This window comes from Homalodisca vitripennis, chromosome 8 (assembly GCF_021130785.1).
Source record: "Homalodisca vitripennis isolate AUS2020 chromosome 8, UT_GWSS_2.1, whole genome shotgun sequence".
NCBI lineage: Eukaryota > Metazoa > Arthropoda > Insecta > Hemiptera > Cicadellidae > Homalodisca > Homalodisca vitripennis.
The window spans coordinates 126,951,792-126,975,539 of record NC_060214.1 but is presented as its reverse complement, the minus strand read 5'-3'; the positions used below and the strand labels follow the sequence as shown (position 1 = coordinate 126,975,539).

The 23,748-nt window shown below is 36.5% G+C and overlaps 1 protein-coding gene across 2 annotated transcripts in view; it reads right to left on the bottom strand.

The window, feature by feature from the left end:
* The window catches only part of LOC124368337, a 33,506-nt gene extending 19,848 nt beyond the window's left edge, over positions 1-13,658 (bottom strand). Inside the window, exon 1 of one of the 2 annotated variants that reach the window (XM_046825612.1) lies at positions 13,515-13,658. The gene's annotated coding sequence lies outside the window, so the exon portion shown is untranslated. Of the gene's footprint in view, positions 1-13,501 lie in introns of both variants that reach the window. The other variant, XM_046825611.1, reaches the window with a different exon arrangement.
* Positions 13,659-23,748: the final 10,090 nt, after the last annotated feature.

Genomic DNA, 23,748 nt, shown 5'->3' with positions numbered 1-23,748 from the left:
AAGAACAACAAACTGGGGAATGAAAGAGATAAGTCCGTTGTACATATCCCCTTATTTCCCCCAGTATATGTAAAATATTTCATAAATACTTAAACAAAAAGTATTTAACAAAGATTTTATGCACTTTTTGCGCAAGTATAATGTTTCATATAACTTATAACATAAAAAACCGGCTTTTAACTCTTTATTTTACGTGTGAAAACAGTTGTGTACTTAGGTTTAGATATCGTAAACTGCTGTTCCTGAAAAAATTTTCAAAAGTGGACTTATCTCTTTCTTCCCCCGACCCCTTCAAATGTTCTAAAATATTTAAAATATTTTTCAATTTATAAAGGAACAAACGTGTAACTTTGTTAATGTTGTACTTGTAACTGTATTTGTTTTGCAAATATTACGTATTAGATATAAAAAATAAAGTTAGTATTGTTTACTAATTTAAAGACTGTTATAAAACTCATCTTAGTTGTCTTTTAACACAAGTGTTCTTTGATCTGTGATATATACTTTCTTGATTGGAAAATAAATCTAAGTCAACTATGGAACAAAAATATTAAGAACAAAGTACACTACAAATGCAATAAATATACACATTTTGACATATTTTATTGATTGTGGCAACAAAGCAAAATCAACATTGGCATCAGAAATATAGTTCACTCGAACTACAAGTGCTCATTCAGGTGCAAATCTACATTGAGCACGCAGTAGCAGGTAACTGCTAGTATTTGAATTTTGAGTTTAGCTCCAGTTCACACCTTCCTTTTATTACAGTATCTGGTATCTGATACTGTCTCAGACTTGACTCCTGGAATCTAGTCATATTATATAAAGAGATCCGAAAAAAGTCGACAATGAAGCTCAAAACGAAACATCTAAATCGTTTCTACATCAGAGACGCCTATAAATAGGTGAAGTGGTAGTCTCATTGTCTCATCAGGTACACAATTGAGTACACTACTATGGGATAGACACAATCTCTAAGCACGGTGGAGTAACATAGTTTTCTACACATAACGTTGCTATGGTGGGAAGGGTAGATTCAATTGAATGTTGAGCTTAGTTCCAGGTCACCTTCTTTTTATTACAGCGTCTGGTATCTGACACTGTCTCAGACTTGACTCCTGGAATCTAGTCATATTATATGAAGAGATCCGAAAAAAGTCGACAATGAAGCTCAAAACGAAACATCTAAATCGTTTCTACATCAGAGATGCCTATAAATAGGTGAAGTGGTAGTCTCATTGTCTCATCAGGTACACAATTGAGTGCACTACGATGTGATAGACACAATCTCTAAGCACGGTGGAGTAACATAGTTTTCTACACATAACGTTGCTATGGTGGGAAGGGTAGATTCAATTGAATGTTGAGCTTAGTTCCAGGTCACCTTCTTTTTATTACAGCGTCTGGTATCTGACTCTGTCTCAGACTTGACTCCTGGAATCTAGTCATATTATATGAAGAGATCCGAAAAAAGTTGACAATGAAGCTCAAAACGAAACATCTAAATCGTTTCTACATCAGAGATGCCTATAAATAGGTGAAGTGGTAGTCTCATTGTCTTATCAGGTACACAATTGAGTGCACTACGATGGGATAGACACAATCTCTAAGCACGGTGGAGTAACATAGTTTTCTACACATAACGTTGCTATGGTGGGAAGGGTAGTTCAATTGAATGTTGAGCTTAGTTCCAGGTCACCTTCTTTTTATTACAGCGTCTGGTATCTGACACTGTCTCAAACCTGGAATCTGGAATCATGTTTGTTTGAAGTGATACAGAATACAGAATGCTTTTATTCGTGATCATTGAGAACAGAATGGCGTCAAAAAATACATTTTGTTATTTTACATTATTCTTTTATTATTAGTCAATTTTATTCTTCTCTAAGAAACGCGAGCTCGTTCAAAGAATTCCTCCATACTATAGACTGGATCTTCCAGCAACCAGTTCCGCAGCCATTTCTTAAAGGTTCTTGCTGGAACATCCATGGTACTTGCCGGAAGAAGATTGAGAAGCTTGGCGCCGGCGTAGGATGGTTTTTTTTAGTGTAAAGTACAGTGCGGTGGGCAGGGATATTGAAGTTCCTGGCAAATCTTGTTTGGTGATTGTGGATATCCATATTTCTGGTCAGGTTCTGTTGAGAGGCATAAAGCATAACCTCATATATGTACAGGGAGAAAACAGTGAATATCTGTAGATCTCAAAATCTTTTCCCTGCAGCTTTCTCTAGGTGGGAGTCCTGTCATAGCTCTTATTGCCCGCTTTTGCATTAGAAAAACACGTTGCATGTTTTGGCATGAGGATTCACCCCAAAGTATGATGCCATATCTAAGGTGGGATTCGAATAAAGCGTGGGTATGACATTTTCACTGCTTTCTCTGTACAGACGGAGTTCACTCTTTTAAGTGCAAAAATGGCAGAACCAAGTTTAAGGCACAGAGAGTCTATATGCAGATTCCATGAGAGACAGGTGTCGAGAATTACTCCCAAGTGCTTGGTAGAGTCCACAATCTGAACATTGGGTGGGCCGGATACTTCTGCTTTTTTTTTTTCCTAAGATGAGTTTGAGTTGTCTTCTTCTCGTTGAATACCAGATCGTTTCGCTATGCAATAGTCTTGGGCTACACTGATAGAAATGAAGCCAGAGATTTCTAAGGGCTCAGATGATTTGTTGCTGGTGAGTAAAACTGTATCATCAGCGTACATTACAGTATGACTGATGCCGTCCAACTGTGCTGGAAGGTCCGCCGTAAAGAGAGCAAACAGCACTGGTCCCAGTACTGAGCCCTGGGTACGCCTCTTTTCACTTTCTGCAAACGTTGATCTCACACTTCTATTTACACCTTTGGTGGTTTCTTTTATTTCAACAGTTTGCGTTCGATCTTTGAGGTAACTTGTGAACCAACCAAGTGCAGTGCTTGTAATTCCGAAGTCTTCAAGCTTTGCTATGATAAGATCATGATCAAGACTGTCGAATGCCTTACTTAGATCTAGATGTGTACTTATGATAGTATTTCCGCTGTCAATTTCGTCTATCATAAAGTCCACCATTTCCACCAATGCTGTAATGGTGGATCTTCCTGGAAGGAACCCATGTTGACCTTTGATAGGTAGGTTGTTAATTTGCAGGTGGTTCATAAGTGAACTCAGTACCACTCTTTCCACCACCTTAGAAAAGGTTGGAACCAATGATATTGGCCTAAAGTTTTTTATGTCATCAGTATCGCCCTTTTTGTGTAAGGGGTAGACCTTGGTAGTTTTCATCTTAGAAGGAAACACTCCTTGGGTCATTGACTTATTTACCACATGTGTTAGAGGCCCACATAGCTCTTGTTCACAGAACTTCAGCACTTAGAGGGAATCTCATCAATTCCAAATGATGATGAGAGTCTGGTGGATCTTATAATTTTAGCCACATCTTCTTGTGTGGTTAATGGGAGATTTAGCAAGTGGCGTATGCACATGGTACTGTATTCTTCTCAGACGTGGTTTTTGAGAGGGGTTTGAAGACAGCAATGTTTTCCTCAGCAATATCAATAAAGTAAGAGTTAAATCGCTCCACTATGATCGATATATTGTCAACCATGTCTTCAGCTGTGTTAAGTTTCCATGAGGAGTTTTTGGAACTATTTTTTGAGGCCCTTTCTGTGTTTACTACCCTCCAAATTGCTTTGCTTCTGTTTGAAGATTCAGCTATGAGGTTTTCATTGGCTTCTCGTCTAATTGCTTTAAGATGGAGATCATACTGCTTTTTCTTCTTGCTGTTTCTTTTTTGTCCTCAGTCCCTCCCGACAAGAGAGACTGTTCGTTGGCTTCTATAAATTTTGCTCTTAACTCGTTGGCTTCATCATTATAATACAACAGGTTTTGTCTTTAGGTCCTGCTCTTGAAGACTTATGAGGACATGTGAGGTCAAGAGCTGATGTCACAATGTTAAGAAAAATTTGAGTAGGCCTCTTCCACACCCACTGCCTGGTACACCTCCTCCCATGCTTGCTCTGCAAGTAATTGTTTGAGCTTCAGTAAGTTTCCATTACTGAATTTTCTGCAGTAGACAATATTTTGTTGCTCAATGACTGATGGTATTTCGAGTGTGCACAGTTGGCCTGTGTGATCAGAAAGATGGGTATTCAGTATGTCAACCTCTATTAGATCTTGTTCAATATTAGTACATACAATATCGATTGAGGAGGAGGTATTTCGAGTGATTCTGGTCGCTGGTAAATTAAGTCTTTTAATGTCAAAGATGGCCAGTGTCTCGTTGAGATCAAGGAATTCTCTTGAACAACGTAGGCCGTCCACATTGATGTCTCCCAAAATGCAGACAGCATCACTACCCAAAGGAAATTCTTCCATGGCCTCTGACAGAAGATTTAGAGCTTCTTCTAATGGGGGCACTTAGTGGGCGATACACACCCAAAAGGTATAAGCACATTCCATATCCTAGGTTTATTTTCACTGCTGCCATTTCGCAAGTGAGTTCTGTGCTGGTGCCTTTTAGGTTGACCATTTGCACTTTGCTTTCATGGATTTTCTGAGCGAATATGGCAACACCCCCTTTTTTTTATGATGACTTCTACTGAAATTGCTTGTCAACGTGTAATTTAGGAGGTTTACATTTTCCATGGATGTTTTGTCAAGACCGTGTTCAGTAAGAACCAAGAAAATCTGGTTTTAAGTCGGCGAGACAGTGATTTAGACGGTCAACCTTGTTGCTTAGACGGTCTATATTCTGATGGAAGATCACTAAGGGTTTCTTTGGAGAGAGCCTCTGGAGATTTTTTGTTCTGTTAGACAAGAGGTTTGTGTTTTGATGCAGTAACTTGAGGGCGTTATTGTTTGCTATTTTAATTTTCTTTCTAGTTGGCCTTGTTCTAAAAAAGAAATATTTTCTTCTGGAGAGTTTTTTGTATGGTCTATGGAGAGTTGCCCATCGACATGTTCATTGGTGTTTTGGTTTGTGGGATCGTTCTCATGAGAGTTCTTGTCAAAAGGGGTAAGTATTTTTGTGTTTATTTATTTTGTAGTGTTCAATATGCTTTGAGAAGAATTCTTCTACAGATTCGTTTGTGTCTCTAGGTATTGCTGTAGATGGGGGAGGTTTACAAAGCTTTAATCCTGTTTGTATTAATTCCACATTTTGGTTGAAAGACAATTTCTGCTCCGCAGTTGTGTTCATTGTGTGTTGAGCTTTACCTCTTGCTACTTGCATGGACACGCTGTAGGTGTTTTTCCCTCTTCTTGTTTTCCTACATTAGGCTTTACAATGGAATTGACAGGATATGATATTTTAGGTCTTGTGTTTTCTAGTGCTTTTATGATCCCAGATAATTCTTCGTTCTGCAGTTTAGTATGAGGTTGTCTAACTAACTCTCCTGTGGGCTCTGTTGTAATTTCCGATCTGAGGTTGTAGCAATTCATATTTCCAAACTCAGTGGGAGTTAATGTGTCCAGGTGTTTTTGACTTTCCATTTTTTCTTGCATTGCTTTCATTTGTTGTTCTACTTGGTCTTGGCGAAGTTTTAATTTGCACAAATTGTGTTACGAGGGAATGGGGTACGTTTGTGGATTGGAAAATGGGCATTATCCGTTTGGGTTCCCACACTATTTTGAACCGTTTTGTCTTGGCTTTCTTGGTAATTAATTATTTTGATTCATATACGCTATAGTGCGCTTAAGTTGAGATATTTCTTTTACATACTCGCAGATAGCCTTTTTCTTTTCTTGATCTTGTTCTTCAAAAATTGTTTGAAGTTGGGTCCGCAGTTCCTTTTCTTTACATAGTTGATTTTCCAGTTGATTTATAGTTTCAACGAGTTTCGCATTTCGGTGTAATAATAATTCTCTTTCATTTTCCAGCTCCTCAGTTTGTGTTTGGTAACTCAGTACTCCCAGCTGGGTTGAGTCCATTATTTGTTTTGGCCAGTTGCGAATTTTTTAGAGTCATCATATGTAAGTCTTGTTTCAATCTGCTGTTTTCAGCAAGGAGTACACTCCCAGCTTCTGCTGCAAGACTTATAGATGTTTCCAAATCACCGTCACAGCTATTCTGTATTTTGTTTCAATGCCCTCCATAAGAGAGATCTCTGGGTTTAAGTCTTCAAAAAGCTGAACATCCTGTGTAGTCAAAGTTGTGTTGTTTTCAAGTTCTTCAAGGGGCCATTTAATATATTACTCAGCTCTTCAGTATTACTAGCAAATAGTCATGTGAGCATTTGATGATTGACACCTTTGTGTTTTATCCAATTTTTCTATCTGAGACAGAGCCAGTTTGTAACTTTCTTTATGTTTTTTTGCTACAGAGTCGAGAGTATATTTCATTTTACATTCGTTATAATTAACAATATCAGTTTTATTAACGAAAGCAGTTTCATTTGTTGAAAAAAAGGTAATTTTATACTTGGTTATATTTTTGTAAGTTTCATCATCAATGCCAGTTACTTTTGCAGGCCAATGGGGAAACCCTTTCACTTTGGCAAATATTAAGTCATTGATTTTAATATCAGTTTTTAGATATATTTCTCATTGGAGTAGCCATTGTAGAAGTTAAATTTCACAGTTAAAATCAATCAATATATACTTTACCAGCTTAATTTGTGCCAAGTTACAAACAATAAAATATAAACCAAATATATAGACAGGTTATTATATATACAAATTACAAATTTATAAAATATATGTACAAGCAAAGTTAATCAGTAAAAATGTCAATTAGTAAAAATGTAACTGGTGATAATCTTGTCAGAAAAGCAGTTTAAGCATGAACCTGTTTATATGTTCAAGGTCAATGTCATATGGGGTTTGATTGTTGTCACCAGTCTATGACTAGATGAGTCAGAGTGATAGTTGTCCAATGGTTTAAATCACTAACTAAATGACATTGGCAATCGGCAACCTAAATACAAAAAAGGCGATGAAGAAGATGCTCAAAGCGAATAAATTTTGAACGATAATGTCAAGGTGAATTACGTTTTAGGCTTTAAAAATTTTAATATAGAGATCCTATACTTTTATGTGTAAAAGTAATGTATTTGTTTCAGATAACATAAAATAACTAAACTTTTTTTGAAGTTTGAGCAGCTTAGTAGCCTACTTACTATTACTTTAGCCCATCTGGAATGGTATTTCTGCAGATACTGTTGCTGTGAAAACTACATTCATTAAATATAATGTCATAGTTTCTTTGATTTCAACTAAAATAGTACATGATTTTCGGTATATTCATAATACCAAATTTAGATTGTTTAAAAAAAAGGTCTTCTCAAGTGTGTTTTTTACAACATCATGACATTTCTTGCAGCAAAACAATATTTCCACCTTTAATTTTAGTTTTCATCTCCTCACTACAAACAGGATACTTGCAATTTAAGAAGCTAGCTCCTTTCCTAGCAGCCATTTAAAACATTGCCCAGTGTTTATAAAACACATTTTGAGCCAATATCTGTATATTCATTGCAATTGTTCTTGTTGTTGTCACTAACCTTCTCCTACATAAACGAAATAACAACAGCTGGTAATGACATCACTAGTCTAAATAAAGAAAGCTGGCAATGATTAATAATAAATATTTTTAAAGGTCAAATGTCGTATTCAATAGTATCAATATTTAAAATTGATACTCATCATCTGATTGTTTGGTGGCCGCTTATTATACTGTAGCCTAGGCCTATAGATTGAGTTGTCTGGAAAACCATTGTTCTGTTGAAACAATTGCCACCTTAGATTTCTGAAACTGCAGCATCATTGTATTTACCTTCAGAGTAAAAACAACCACGTATTCATTATTTACAATTCATAATAATTTATAAGTATTTTTCTACAACTAGTATTACTGTTCTGATATGGTACTTCAAATGGCCTAGGCCTACCATAAAACTTTACAAAAAAATTAACATGATATTTTGTAGTGCATAATCAACCGTAATTGTAATTAATTATGCTATTTATGGTCTACAACATCATTAGATTTGAAAAATCAAGTGTTTTATAATTTACTTTTATGTCAAAAGTTTTATGTTTCATTTTTTTTCAACCAAAACTTATTCAATGTATGAGCATTGGCTAGAGTATAATAAGCTGCTACCACCACAATTGAATAAGGGAAGCAAATTATCGATTCGAAATGCTTAAACTATTAAATACAAACATTCTAATTATAGTTATTTACAATTTGAATTAATGCAATAACAATACTGTTAGAATTAATTCAAAGTAAAATTAATTGTATGGTATTTCAGTAAGAGTTGCAAGTGCAATGTTTATCCATTAAAATAGAAAAGTAACAATATGTTGAATTATTCTGTTTATTACTTTTTCAAATAAACATAGCCTTGATAGTTTTTTATTCATCATTACTTTATAAGATATAAAACAATTGAACTATACTGTAATTTGAAATACATAAAACGTAATTTAGTTTGACATTTCGGTTTCAGTAGTTTTACATAATTATGAATATCAAGGATTCGATACTCATGAATATTGATGATTAGGTTGTCTTGATGGCCGATTACTACACTACAGCTTTGAAATATACTACATATGATATTACTTACAATAAAATTCAATATATTTTCATTATTTTGGATTTTGCTACAAATATTTTAATAAAATTCAACACATTTTCACTATTTGGATTTTGCTAATCTTTCTTACTCCTTATGAGTGCTAGAATCTTTGCCTAAACACTTTTTGCGGGTAGGGTACAATAAGCGGACCTGGTTTTTTATATCGAAGAATGTAATCATCGATACCTAATATTCGAATCTCAAATCCTAGACTATCAATCAAAATAAAAGTATCTATAGTCCTCAATAACAATCATATGTTTTAAATTAATAAGCGAATTTAATATTTACAGTGATCAGACAAAATATTATAACCAAAATTAGGAAAACTGAAGACGACCATATTTGCTCCCCTCGCAGTTACAGTTGTTTCTTTCCCACAAATTTCAACAATGGTTTTTTTGGTACTAGTCCAACATGTTGAAGCCACGAAAAACATGTCTTATCATCTTTAAAAAATCGATGTCGTGTAGTAGGCCTACTGCCATTTTTAATAATCAAATAAAAAAAAAAAAAAATGGTACTTTGGGATTATACCGACCACACCAGTATGAAGTTAGAACGTTATAAAACGATGTAGTTGAGTAACAGAACTAACATTCCATCAATCAACAAGCATTTCCAGGTATTGTGATTGGTATTGTTGTCGCTGTTATCTTATCTTTCTCGAGAATCCCGATTACGGCAGGTCGCACGGCATCACATGATTATCTACGTTTTTTGCACGGTACATAATTGTCTTTCCATTACAATTCAATTTATATTTCTGATCAACCCCTCTAGAATTTGATATTTTACTAATAGGTAGCCTACTATCTCGAGGGATGTTTTTCTTTCGTTGACATCAGCGCGGGGCAGCACTAAAGGTGCTGCTGAAGCCCGCGCTAATGGCCGGAAGCACTCGCAATTTGGGTGGCGGAGTGTGATCAAGAATTAAAACAAGCTTTGTGTGTATTTTTTCAATAAAGAGTTTAGTTTTTGTTTGGTAATGTTTGTTTTTGTTGAATTTTTGTGTTTGGAGAAATGTAGGGGTAAAACACGGAAGTACAACAAAGCGACGCACCAGCTGAACAGGCGGCGAGACTCTGCAATCACGTTATCTACCAGACCGCTCGACTTTGACCTCTGTCTGAGGATGGGGAGGAGTTTGCGATAAGACAATTCCTGTTTTATATTGACGAAATATTGTTTTACGCTAATCTAGTAATCAGTAGAAGCAAAATGTCAAATAACGATTCATGTCTGGGTGTGGTCGGTATAATCCCAAAGTACCAAAAAAATAAAAAATTAAATTAAATTTTTAAAAAATAAAATAAAATATATATATTTTTTTTATGTAAAGTTGGAATATAACCTTACGTGTACTTCTTGAAAGTGTTTACGGCTGTTGATTTGGATTATTTAAGTTAATTGTTCAAAATAATTAAACAGTATCAATTGATTATATCGATGGTTATGATTAAGTAATATCGCTTGCCAATTTCGATATAAAAAACCAGGTCCGCTTATCGTACCCTACCCTAATATTGTTTCAGTAACAGCTGGATGGAATAATTTGGTGTTCTAATAACGAATTTTTATTTTTGGTTACTCAGTATCCATTAACACCCCATTTCGCACAAGCAATGAGGCTATTAATAGTAAAAATTACTACACTATGTAATGTTATTATAAGATATAAGCAAATAAATTGGGTTATCGTAAATATGTTACTAGTAGTACCAAGTTAAACATAACCTTCAAAAGCGCTTAAATGATCCTAATCATAAATTTGGGTACTACAGTGTCGCTAGAAAGTTTAGGGACACCTGTCTGAAAGAGAAATGTTACAGTTGGCCCTAAATTAACTAATTTCTCAATGCTATTGATTGTTGGCTGTTTTAAGGACATCAATTCAAGTTTTTATTCAAAATTTCAATATTTTATCTCCAAAAATGTGGAAGAAGCATGCATTAATGTATTTTAAGGAACTGCCAAAAAAACCTTGTTTTTTAGATATTTTATTTTTATAACTTCTTAACGGCTTGCCATATTGTAATGAAACTTGCACAGTACTTTTATTATAATATGATGATCATTTAAAAAAATATGTCATGTTACAAATAAATTTTGTACTCAACTGGTCAGGGTACAAATAAAATTTTATTTTCGAACATTTTATAACAAAAAATGTGAGTTTTAATTTCGCTTCTACAAGTAGACGCCTTCATTTACAGACATGCGGTCTGCACGTCATTGTTCCTCTGGCGGTTGTTTTGTGAAACAAGCCTGCGCGCGCATTCCACACTGCCATTGTGACAGTTGTACTGCAATCTTCTTTGTGATTTGTTTATTTCGCTGTTTTGTGAAAGTTAAAGCTGTGATTATGGGCCGCTCATCTGTGTCCGAGGACATTAAATGGCAAGTTATCGGTATGTATAAAACCGGTAGTTCATACCGAACAATTGCATCCAAGTTACATGTGTCTAAAACATGTGTTGAAAATACAGTGCGACGTTTTAAACCTAGCCGGTACCGTGATTGATGCCCCGCGGAGTGGTAGGCCACGTAAAACCACGCCTCGGCAGGATCGTAAGCTACTCGTGATGAGCAAAAAGGACCGAAATGCAAGTGCACCTGATTTACTAAGCAGCATGAAACAAGATGATGATCGTTACAATGTGAGTGTAGCAACTGTGAGTTCCAGACTTAGAGATGCAGGTATGAAATCATTTTACGCTATCCGCAAACCTTTGTTAAATGACAAGGCCAAAAAGACACGCCAAGTTTGGTGCAAGGCTCGATTAGGGTGGACAAAAGAAGCTTGGCGGCGTGTTTTGTTTTCTGATGAAAGCCGTTTTGAACTATTTCCAAGGCGCAGAGTTAGGGTACGACGTACCAATACTGAAAAATTTCTACCAGCATGTGTAGCGCCTGCAGTTCAGGCCGGTGGCGAAGCAGTAATGATATGGGGTTGCATTTCAAGTGAGGGTCCTGGGGAGCTTCAGTTCGTTGAAGGCACAATGAACAGTATTATATATTGTCAAACTCTAGAAGAATTCATGTTACCATCTGCCAATAAATTGCTTGGTGAAAATTACATCTTTCAACAAGACAATGCACCGTGCCACAAATCAAGACACACACAAGAATGGTTCAGTAATCATGATGTTGAGGTTCTGAAGTGGCCACCACGAAGCCCGGATCTTAATCCGATAGAAGATTTATGGAATACCATGGCCAGTCGTCTAGCGAAGAACAAACCCAAGAACAAAGCTGAACTGAAGTTCATGTTGGCACAGATATGGCGGAGTATAAAGAAGGAAGACTGTCTGACACTCATTGATTCGATGCCAAAACGGATCAAAGAATGTTATAAAGCTAATGGAGGACCTATTGATTACTGATTTGTATGTATTCATGTCCATTTTACTATTTTGTATAATTTAAATATTTGTTTCCATTAAAAACAAACTTTTGTCAGAAATTTGTGTTTTTTTTTAAGCCTGTCCCTAAACTTTTTAGCGACACTGTATATCGAGGGATGTATTTCATTTTTCACCAGCAGTGTGGGGTGGTGCCAACGGAAGGCACCACTAAAGTCCACGCTGCTGGAGAAGGATATCTGATAGATGGTGGGTGATTTTAGACCGATCTTAGATCACGTCTTAAATCTTGCCACGTGAGCTGACATCATAGAGTTAGACTATCTGGGACATGATCTGAGGTCGGTAAAATTCCAATCAGAATTCCTCTAGCCATCAGTGCGGGCTTCAGTGCGCCTCCGGCACCACCCCACGCTTCTGGCAAAATAAAGAAAACATCCCTCGCAATAGTTCTCAAATTCAAGCTCAGATCAAGTGAGCACTAGTTAAGGTTATCTTTAACTTTTATATTTATAAAATATAGGCCTACATAGGCTACCGGTATGTATACATAGCCTAATTACAAATTGTAGATAAAGACTTCATAGTATCTAATAATTGAGTTGAATAGGCTGGTCAAATTTGAATTAACCTGTTTATAAATTTATTAGTTAATCAGTATATGTTAAATTGTACTAAGTTAGTTAAACTTTTGTATTCTAACATGCTACCACAGTAACAGGTTATAGGAACATAAAAACTCAACACTTTATTTTGTAATAGGTATTGACAAACAACCTCTATTTTACATCTCCAGGGGCCATTACTCAAATACCATACACATGATTTAACCATTTTCAAATACTTTGGAACAATAATGTCTGAATATAATATAATTGAATTACATTATAGACTTGATTGTATTATAGTGAAGCTACAGTTTTAAATGTCAAAGTAATATATGCATTTTAGATTATAGAAAATAATACAGCTTTCTTTATACAAAGTTTGCGAAGTTTGTGTAACAACAATTACTTAACAGGGTAAACATGTCTGACAGCATTTAAATTTTTCTAATTAATGATTCAATATTGAACCCTTATTATCCTATTCTGCAGCCAAAAATAAATCTGGAATAGACATATCTCAGTGATAGTTTTCACTCCTAAAAGGACTAACCATAGCCTGTATATAATTAAATAAACTATATTAATATAGTATACACAATCATTTCATCTTTTACTTTTGAAGACTTTCAGGTGGAGGCCTGTAACTGCCTGAAATAGAACCAATTATTAAGGAATTTTGCTGGCCATAGCACTGTTAAGGTTAATTTAGAGAGGAATTTGTTTCTTCCTGCTATCCTAATAGAGAGCTGGGTTGATAATACACAAGATAGTATGATAGATAACGTTCCTCTAATTCCAATGATAATCTACCTCTCGAAACAGAAAATAGATGGTGGATTTGGTAAGAACTAGACTCTACTCCAGTGTAATTAAAAATATGACATTTCAGGAGGACAACCAACAATATGAAATCTATATTTCTCAGGACGAGACATTTATAAATTCAATAGTACTTACAAGAGCTGCTCACCAGATCAATAAGGAACAACACAAAAGCAATGAATGACTTCTGCTGCCAACACCCACTAAGAGGTAAATGAGATAGTTTTGGTTATGTTATTTTGTTATGTTATATTGCGCCATCGCCATCAACTATCTCCCCCTCTACAGCGTTCAAGCCAAGGTCAACAGTACAGATGGGGAATACCTTTTTATCGTTTGGCTTTGGTATTAGTAACATGAAGCCGCGAAACTTTTATTTTAAAATTTTAATAACTGATTTTAGTTGGTTGCCACATTTTTTCACTTAACTTAATAAGTCCACAAATTATTTGTTAAGAAAAATTTTATTTCCAGGCTTTAAAAAAGCTTGAAAAGCTTGAAAGCTTAAAAAGACTACGTTGGTCGCTTGTGTTCTACCGGTATAAGGTAGGCTATTGAATTGAAAATTCTTCAACTAGGTATGTTCATTCTAAATAATCGTTTGTAATAAGTTTTGTAGAATTTTCGTTCCTCTAGGACTATAGCCTAGAAAAGAATGAGTCGTTGAGGCATATTTGTACCAACCAGTTTCAAGTACTTTACGTGCAAACATTCACAGCTTCGTTCATTAATGTTAGTTTTGTAATAACGTTTAAGTACAGTAGTATTTCCTTTGCATTGGGTCACTAGTGAAATCTGTAGTAAAAATTAGATAGTAGCTTTGCCTTTCCAACCTCTATAATACTAGAAATCAAGCACTGTGTACTTAGTATTTTCTAAAATTTAAATGTGAAGAAATGTTTCTGCCTCAATGTTAAACTTCAGCTGAAGGTGTCAACTGTTAGTTAAATTTGGATTGTGTTCCGTAAATATTATGATTATTATTCCAAATTCTAAAGTATTCCAGGAAACTTTTGTGATTCTCTCTCCATAAAAACCTATATCGGACTCCAACAAATATTGTAAAAAAGAATTGGCCCAGTCGTTTTGAAGATTAGAGCTTAGAAATGCATTTACCGATTCATTTTTATTTAATTAGAATGATGAAAAGTGGCCAAACGGCCTGTTGAGTTTTTTTAAGTTCAACAAATTTATAGTTTTTTCTATGTCGAAATGAGGTGTAATGCCAAATTTTAAAGTCTAGTGATATAGTCTTTCTCGAGATATTTCGCCACATGGAACATTCACATTTTTATTAGTACGACAAATTTTACAGCAGTGTCCAAACAATACAATTTTGGGTAAGCTAGTGAGGGTATTACAGTGCAAGGGTACGTTGAAGTGAATGATTTGACATTGACTACAGTCTTTTATATTTTCTTTTTACTCTATGAATAATAATTGCACTTATTACAATCTAATAATAATAATAATTACGATAAATTCTTTATTACATTTGTTACAATTTTACAATTGTGTTGCAAGCGTCATATTCATCCTAGCCATTCATACACATTGAAGCTCACTCAAACATACGTACATCTCTCAACAATCATGCAAACAATCACACTCTCAACACCAGAATATCGGGTAGGGGGGTTACTAATTGTCCCAGCGGTATTGAAAAAACTCATCAATCGTGTAAAAGGCCCTAGATACCAAAATATGCTTTAAACGAGTCTTGAAAAGATTCAGGTTTTGATTTTTTATGCATTCAGGAAGGCAATTGATTACTTTGACACCAACTTGAGATGGCAGCCGTTCGAGGGCTGTAATTCTGTAGTTGTCCCTACCTCTAGTATCATATGAGTGAACATCCCTGCCTTGAGTCAAGGTGCACCTTGACCTGCAGTATAGGGCGACCTCCAAGATATAGAGGAAGGGTAAAGTCAATAATCTAAGCTCCCTAAATGCTTCTCTACACGACTCTCTTGTTTTCAATTTCAAGATGGTTCTGACAGCTCTTTTCTGAAGTCTAAATACCCTTTCCAGCTTGTATTTAGAGCAGCTACCCCAAAGTCTGATTCCGTACTTCAAGTGAGTATGGACCAAGCCAAAATAGGCTGTTCTTAAGAGTTCAAGGGAGCAGATTTGTGCTAGGTTACGCAAAGCATAAATGCCTGAGTTAACTCTAGAGCAAACGCTGTCAATGTGACCGTTCCAAGTCAACTCCTTGTCAAGATGTATTCCAAGGAACTTTGTGGAAGATGTTTCCTCAATGAGTTCATCATCCACCATCACAGTGATTTTGTTCTGTTCATTGCGCTGCTGAAAACAAAATTTGACGAAATTTGACTTTGAATTGTTTGCTTGCAAGCTCATTTCATTGAAATGTTGAATGCAAAGATTTATATCAAGAAATGATTAGAGTTCTAATTCAGCAGCTGATTTTGCCTATACACAAATAGTCGTGTCGTCAGCGTACTGAATCACTTTACCATGCTGGATAGATGATTTCAGTCCGTTGGCATAGAGATAAAAAAAAACTGGGCCAAGAATTGATCCCTGGGGAACACCTTGGGTTACTTGTGTTTTGTCTGACAGGACATTCTCGATCTGTACACACTGGACCCTGTCACTGAGATAAGACATGATCCATTTGTGCGGCAAACCTCGAATGCCGCATTCCTCTAACTGGTGCAGCAATGTCGCATGGTGCACGCAGTCAAAGGCTATGGAGAGCTCAAGAAATTTGCTGAGCACATGTTCTCTTCTCTCCAACCCATCGACAACGAGTTCAACAAGGTTTGTGACTGCATCGACTGTTGATCTGTTTTTTCTGAATCCATATTGTTCTGGATCCAGAATTTCAAATCTTGAAAGGAAGGTTTCCAGTCGGGCCAAAAAAATTTTTTCAAAGACGTTACTGATGGCAGGCAAAACAGAAATTGGACGATAATTGCTAGTCACGCAAGGATCGTCCTTTTTGAAAATCGGAGTGATTTTCGCAATTTTTAATTTGTCTGGAAAGGTGCCTGTTTCAAATGAAAAATTGATCAGTTTGGTCAATGGTGCCAACAATTGCTTGGAGCATTGTTTAACTAACCATGCCGATACCCCATGGATGTCACAGGACTTTTTCGCCTTGAGACTCCGCAAGACGCGAGCCACCTCCCCCCCACTCGAAGGGACCAAAGCCATGGACATCATCGGCCGCCGGAAAACTCTTACGCGGGGGAGAGGTCCCTCGGTGCCTCCGCCCATCACAGTCATCGAATCGTAATAACGACCGAATAATCCAGCAACCTAGGGATCCTCTACTTTTGTACCTAGGGATCCTCTACTTTTGTACCGTTGTCGATAATTTTGATTTTGTTGGGTTTTTTAGAAAGGTTTGATGCATTATTAATAATTGACCAGGCCGTTTCTCAAATTATTGTACACAGCTCGTTTGAAAATGTATTTATTTTGCTATTTTCTCGTTGCCATCATGGTAACCCATGTGACCAATGCAAAAATAATTGCTAACCCACAGCAAAATCTCACGGAGTGACAGACACCATAATCGAACTCTGTGTTGTTAAAATGAATTTTTACGTAAAAATGTAAGTTTATAGGTCAGTTCCTTTTCAAGACATCGTGCTGACAGATAGACAGACAGGCAGATGGATAAAGAGAGATACATATTTCCAGAGCCTCGAGTGATAGGCTTCAATAACGCTGAGCCCACAAACCCCTTTTTTAATCAGAAATATAGAATATGTCAACGCACATGTCTCCAACGGGTTCACATCTGGTTGGTTTATACCTTTCGACTTAACCCACACTGGGTATAGTAAAACCTGTCACAATTCTAAGGATGTCCAGAAGCGGCACATCACTAACCACAAGTGACGAGATGTTGGGAAACAAAGGTAGATCGATATGTCTATTCTACTGCGGGAGGACTGTTGAAGTAGGTGGGGCTCCCTCTGTGTTAAATACAGTCATAAGATAGACTGAACAGACATAAGGGCGTGCTAGCTCTGTCCGCTCTGCAAAGGCTGGTGCAGATCTGGCCTCCTCTTACACATCCCAAGTATCCTGTCACTAAGGAAACAACCGCAAACGTCCTTTTATGACTAATTGCAATGAGAAGTTTTTCAGGTTGTAAAAAAAAACGAAAAGTTATGAGTGTTATGTCAAATATGAAATATATTTATGTTTAAGGATAAAAATTAAAGAAACATAAAAATTAAGTCCAAATTATTATTTTTTAATAATAAATATTTTATAAGTTATTTAAAGTTTCTTCAAACATCAACATTTTGACATTTTACGATTACAAATAGTTACCAGCAGCAATTTGTATGAATTTGAAGACAGGGATAAAGAATTAAAGACCTTTTAAAACTTATCTTGACAGGATAAAGAATCAGCGAATTTTAAAAGGAATTTGTTGTCCTATTTTTGTTGGCTGTCTCTCAGACCAATCATAGAGTGCCATTGGTAAAATATTATTTATGAAATGTACAAAAATGTAGTTAGTGATGTAATTATATCAGTCAATTTATTAAATATTTTTTAAATGTCTGATTGTTACTGTGACAAAGCACATCGCAGATAACTTTCGACGTCTAGTCTTATTGGATATTTTGACTTTAGATGTGCCAATGATGAAAATCCATAATGACAGAGGTGTGTGGATGAAAATACACTGACAGCTTTGCAGCTTCCAAAGCAACTTGTGGGTAAACAAGAAGTGATGAAAAAAATCTTCAACGCCCGTGTTTTGAAATACCGCCAATGCTTGAGATTCACATGTCTGTTGCCAGTTCCGGAATGTGGTGGTCACAAAGTACACCCACGCCGATTTTAAATTGATCTCTTGTGAACTTGAACTGCCAGCTCTCTATCCTAACATCTCTATAATTTAGTAATACCAAATGCCGTGATACAAGGAAGGTTGTTAAATTCATTAATGAATTGCAGCGGTAGATGTATCTTAAATTGCTTTATCGTTTTTTCATTCTAAAACTTCCAGTAGGCGCCACATGACATTATACTCAAAACAACATTCCAAATTACACACTGAGGTAAATAACAACAGTTTTTGTCAGTGAAAATCAATCCACGTTTAGTATGATTGATTATTTCCTTTATTCCTTAGGTGGAACATAGGGCTGCCACAAAGTCACGCTATTCTTCTCTGTTCTCAGCCATCTGCTTCACGTTTTGCCAGGTTTTTCTTACAGTTCTCAACTCTTTTTCTGCTGTCCGTCTCCAGGTCATCCTTGGGCGGCCCCTTTTTCTATGGCCTTGAGGGTTCCAATCAAAACTATGTCTTGCTATGTTGTTATGGCCTCGTCTCATTGTATGACCTGTCCAGCCCCATTTTCTGCGTCGGATTGTCAATTCGATTGGTTCTTGCCCACTCCTACGCCATAGTTCCTCGTTTGTCACAGTATCTGGCCACCATATCCTGTGAATATTACGTAGGCAGCGATTTACAAACACCTGAATCTTCATTGTGAGCAGTTAAGTTACCTTCCATGTTTCACAGGCGTATAGGAGAACCGACTTCACATTACTATTAAAAATCCGTAACTTAGTGTTTTTTCTTATCATTGCCGATCTCCAAATAGGCCACAATTGTGAGAAGGCTTGCTTTGCCTTGCGTATTCTGCTGGCTATGTCCTCGTCTGCCCCACCATTTTCACTTATCATGCTTCCCAAATAACAGAAATTAGGAACTCTCTCAACACTTTCATCCCCGAACTTGAGATTTTCCTGATTTTGACTATTGACACGGATTTCTTTTGTCTTCTTAACATTAATTCTGAGTCCATCTATAGCTGCTTCCAATCTGAGGTCATTTAACTTGCTCTGCATATCACCAAAGGTATGAGAAAGGAAACATAGGTCATCTGAAAAATCAAGATCTTCCAATCTCTCTGCCAACCTCCATTGTATACCTCGCGGTCTGTTAAGCGCCCTTCTCAAAACAACGTCAAGAACCATAAGAAAGAGAATAGGAGACAAAATACATCCTTGTTTAACTCCTGAAAGTACATGAAATGGTTCAGAAACTTTACCATGATGCACTATTTTGCAGGAATGACCACTATACAATGCCCTAACTAGATTTATTATTTTCTGGGGGATACCAAACGTCTGCATTGCCTCCCATATTCTTCTTCTATCCACACTATCGAATGTTTTTTCAAAATCTATGAATGAAAGGTATAGTGTTGCTTGATACTCTGTAAATTGTTCTACAATAACTCTCAGTGTGTTGATCTGGTCTGCACAAGATTTTCCTGCCCTAAAACCACTTTGCTCTCTTCTTAGCTTGTCATCTACAGACTCTCTTATTCTATTTAGAATTATTCTATAAAGTATCTTGCTCGGGACCGATGTGAGAGTTATTCCTCTCCAGTTGTCGCAATCTGCTAGATTCCCCTTCTTTGGTATTTTCACCAACAGACCAGTATTCCAATCTTTTGACACATATTCATTCTCCCAGATATCAGTTATCAGGGGGTGGATAAAAAGTGCTGTTTCATCTGCATTCAGCTTTAAAAACTCTCCTGGGATATTATCCTCTCCTGGGGCTTTACAATTTTCAGCTTTCTGATAGCTTCAGCAATTTCCCTTTCCCCTGGTGCATTCACTTCTATTCCAACCTGTTCGTTCATTACCATTGCAACATTTGCATCTTGCTCTCTATCTTCTTCATCATTTTGGTTTACAGTGCGGTTTAGGACTTCCTGGACATGTTGTCTCCACCGTTTTAACTGCGCCTCTTCCGTCACCAACAAATCTCCTGTTTTACTTTTAATAGGTTTACTGTCCGCAAAGGCTTTCCTTCTCGAGAGACTTTTAGTTATCACATAGAGCTTACACATAGTTACACATAGAGCGTCTTACTATCTCCCCTGTCAGCTGCCTCCTGTGCTTTATCAGCTAGATAATTTATATACTTCCTTTTATCTCTTCTAAAAAGTCTCTTAACATTTCTATTTGCTCTGCTATATTCTCTTGATGCAGCTTCTTTTTGATCTCGAGTTCTGCATTGAATGAGTATATGTTTTGCTTGTTTCCTATTCTGTATTGCCTCCCATGTTTCCTCGGAGATCCAGTCCGGCCTATTCTTATTCCCATAGCCCAAAACTTCTTCTGCTGTGTCTTGAAAGATTTCCTTGAAATTCTTCCATTTTTCCTCTATTTTTTTCTGAGGGATTTTCTCTCTCGTGAGGAGCTTCATCGTCAATGTCGTCCACCCTTAGAGCCTGGAATCTATTTTTCAACTGCATGCTAAACTGCACTTTCTTTGTTTCATCATTCAGTCTGACCAAGTCCCACTTCCTCTGAGCACATTGGAGTTTTACCGCAGTCGATGATATCTTAAGCTGTGTGACTCCTATTATCAGGTGGTGATCAGTTCCCGCATCCGCTCCTCTTTTATTTCGCACATAAAGAAGTGATTTCCTCCAAGATTTGTCGATACAAATATGATCGATCTGGTTCTCTGTTTTACGATCAGGTGAGAGCCAAGTTACCTTATGGCAGTCCTTGTGGGGGAATACTGATCCGCCTATTACTAAACTCTGGTTTAAGCATAGGTCTGCTAATCTTTCTCCATTGTCGTTCATGGTACCCATACCATGTTTCCCCATCACAGACTCCCTATCAGTGTTGTCGTTTCCGATATTGGCATTAAATCACCCATCATAATCCGTATATCTCCTCTTTTTATATTATATAGTGTCCTGCTTAGCTGCTGATAGAAATGATCTTTCTCTTCCTCGTCAGAAACCTCAGTTGGTGCATAGCACATAATTATAGACACTTTCCCAACTCTGGATACAAATCTTGCTGTTATGATCCTGTCATAAATTGGGTTCCATTCTATTAATCCTTTTCTTGCTTGTTTGTTTATCATAATGCCAACTCCACTTGTATGGGCTTCACCCTCATCCTTCCCTGAATATAACAATACGTCCCCTTTTTCCATACGTTTCTCCCCAGCTCCAGTCCACCGGACTTCACTCAGCCCCAACATCAGCAAGTTATATTTTTCCATTTCCCTTCTCACAGTTTCCATTTTCCCTGCTTCATAAAGTGTTTTAATGTTTCAACATCCAATCCTAGTCCGAGTTTTCATTGCAAAGGTCGAGTCCAAAGTATCAGTCCGGCGTTTCCTTGTGTTAGACTCCTTAATCAATAGTCTTCAGATGTACTGGTGATTGGCCAATAGCATCCTAGCCTGGTGGAGAGGTTGCCTCCTTAAGACCTCCAGGCTTGCCTTGGATGGTTCAGCTGCCTTGGTGTCATGGCCCAGCATACTAGCCTGGGACGTGCAGGTGCACCATCCAGGTTGCAATCTAAATCCCCTAGGATAGGGGACCCCCTTCTCTCGTCTGCTCACTGAACCAAACCTCCGAAGGGATTGGTTACCACAACCTCAGCTTGGATTGCTCAGTTTAACAGGGCCCGCCAGCTTGTCGGTGAGAGTGGAGTTGGAGAGGGAGAGTCTATAGACAAATAGACAATAGATAATAGACAATAGACAATATTATTTATTTCCTTTAAGACATTTTACAATGTAATTGGATACGTCAAATACAAGAAGACAAACAGCATTTTTGAGATCATTAGGTTACTTATAATAAGATCTTACAATTTATAGAACTTATAGGCTATAGTATAAAAATAGTAATCAGTTGCCTAGCTAATTTCGGAAAAAATTATAGTCCTTGTACTCTGCCACAGTATAAAAGGCTTGGTCTTTAATCCAGTCTGATAAAAAAACATTTAAACTTGTTAAAAGGCAGATTTCTAATAGGCAATGGTAGTTTGTTATACAATATGAGCTGTTGATAAACATGACTATTTAAAGTTTTTGAGAGTCTTACATATGGAGTTATAAGGTTGTTTCTATTTCTATTTAAATGGTCATAATTCAAGTTTTGAGCAGCAAAGGAGTCTATATTCTGTTTAACATGAAGCAAAGTACTTAAAATATATAAGGATGGAACTGTGATAATTTTTAATTTCTTAAAAACTAGCCCTTACATGATTGTCTCAAGGTTAGGCAGTCCAGAACTCTCATGGGCCTTTTTTTGCCATTTGCCAATGAAGACCTTAGAGGTATGACAGGCGTTGCCCCAAAGGCGAATTCCATAGTTCATTTGTGAATGGAAAAGACCATAGTATACAATTAACAACGTTTGTTGGCCTATAGAAAATTTAAGTTTCCTAAGAAGAAAGACAATGCGGGATAGTTTTTTACACAAATTTAAAATGTGGGGTTCCCAGCTCAAGCTGTTGTCCAGTGTAAAAGCCTAGTAATTTTACTTCGCTACTTACATTACTAGTAACAGGAACATCCCTGAGAGAAAAATAGATCAGTTCAGTTTTGCTATTATTGGTAACTAGATTATTAGAATCAAACCACCTTTTTGCATAAGTAAAGGCATTAGACAGGTTATGTTTTACAATTTCAAAATTACTATCAGAACAGAGTAGAGTGGTATCATCGGCATAGAGTACACAAAAAGTTGGAATATTACAATATATATCATTAACAAAGATTAGATACAAAAAGGTCCAAGAACGGAGCCTTGTGGGACACCAGCTATAACATCATCATACATCGAGCTGATGTCATCTACAACCACTTTTTGCTGCCGACCAGATAAATAAGATTTGATCAAGTTTTTAGTTTCCTTTTTTCTGATACCATAGAAATATAGCTTATCGTACAAAAATATTAAAAGACAGGCAGTCCAACCGCCTTTGTCAAATCTATCAAATTAGATGCAACTATGTGTCTATTTTCAAAACCATTAATAATATACTCTACAATTGCTTCCATAGCTAAAACTGTGTTGTGTTTGGGACGAAACCCATATTGATGGCTATACAATAAGTTATTACCATTAAAATATTCATGAAGTTGTAGGATCATGCAAGATTCTATAATCTTTCCAATGATGGGTTACGATGGCTATGGGTCGATAGCATTCAGGAGCCTTTAAGTCCCCTTTTTTTAAAAATAGGTGTGATCTTGGTAAGTTTTTTAAACCTTCAGGGAAGATTTCCATGTCTTAGTACTAGATTAATTAAAAAAAGTTAACGGTTTGACAATAAATTCACCAACAGTTTTTACAAACATAGTTTGACAGACCAAACACATCTTCGCTTTTAGAGTTGCTAAGGTGTGAAATAGTTTGAGACACTATTTCCATACTGACCGGTTGCCAGCTAAAACCAGAAACAGGGATAGGCTTATCAAAGTTTACAATAAAATCATTATGGTTGTTGTCATTTAAATCTAGATCAACATCACTATGTACATTTTTTGACACATTTACAAAATAGCTATTGAGACAATCAGGAGAAATAGGTATGACATTTTT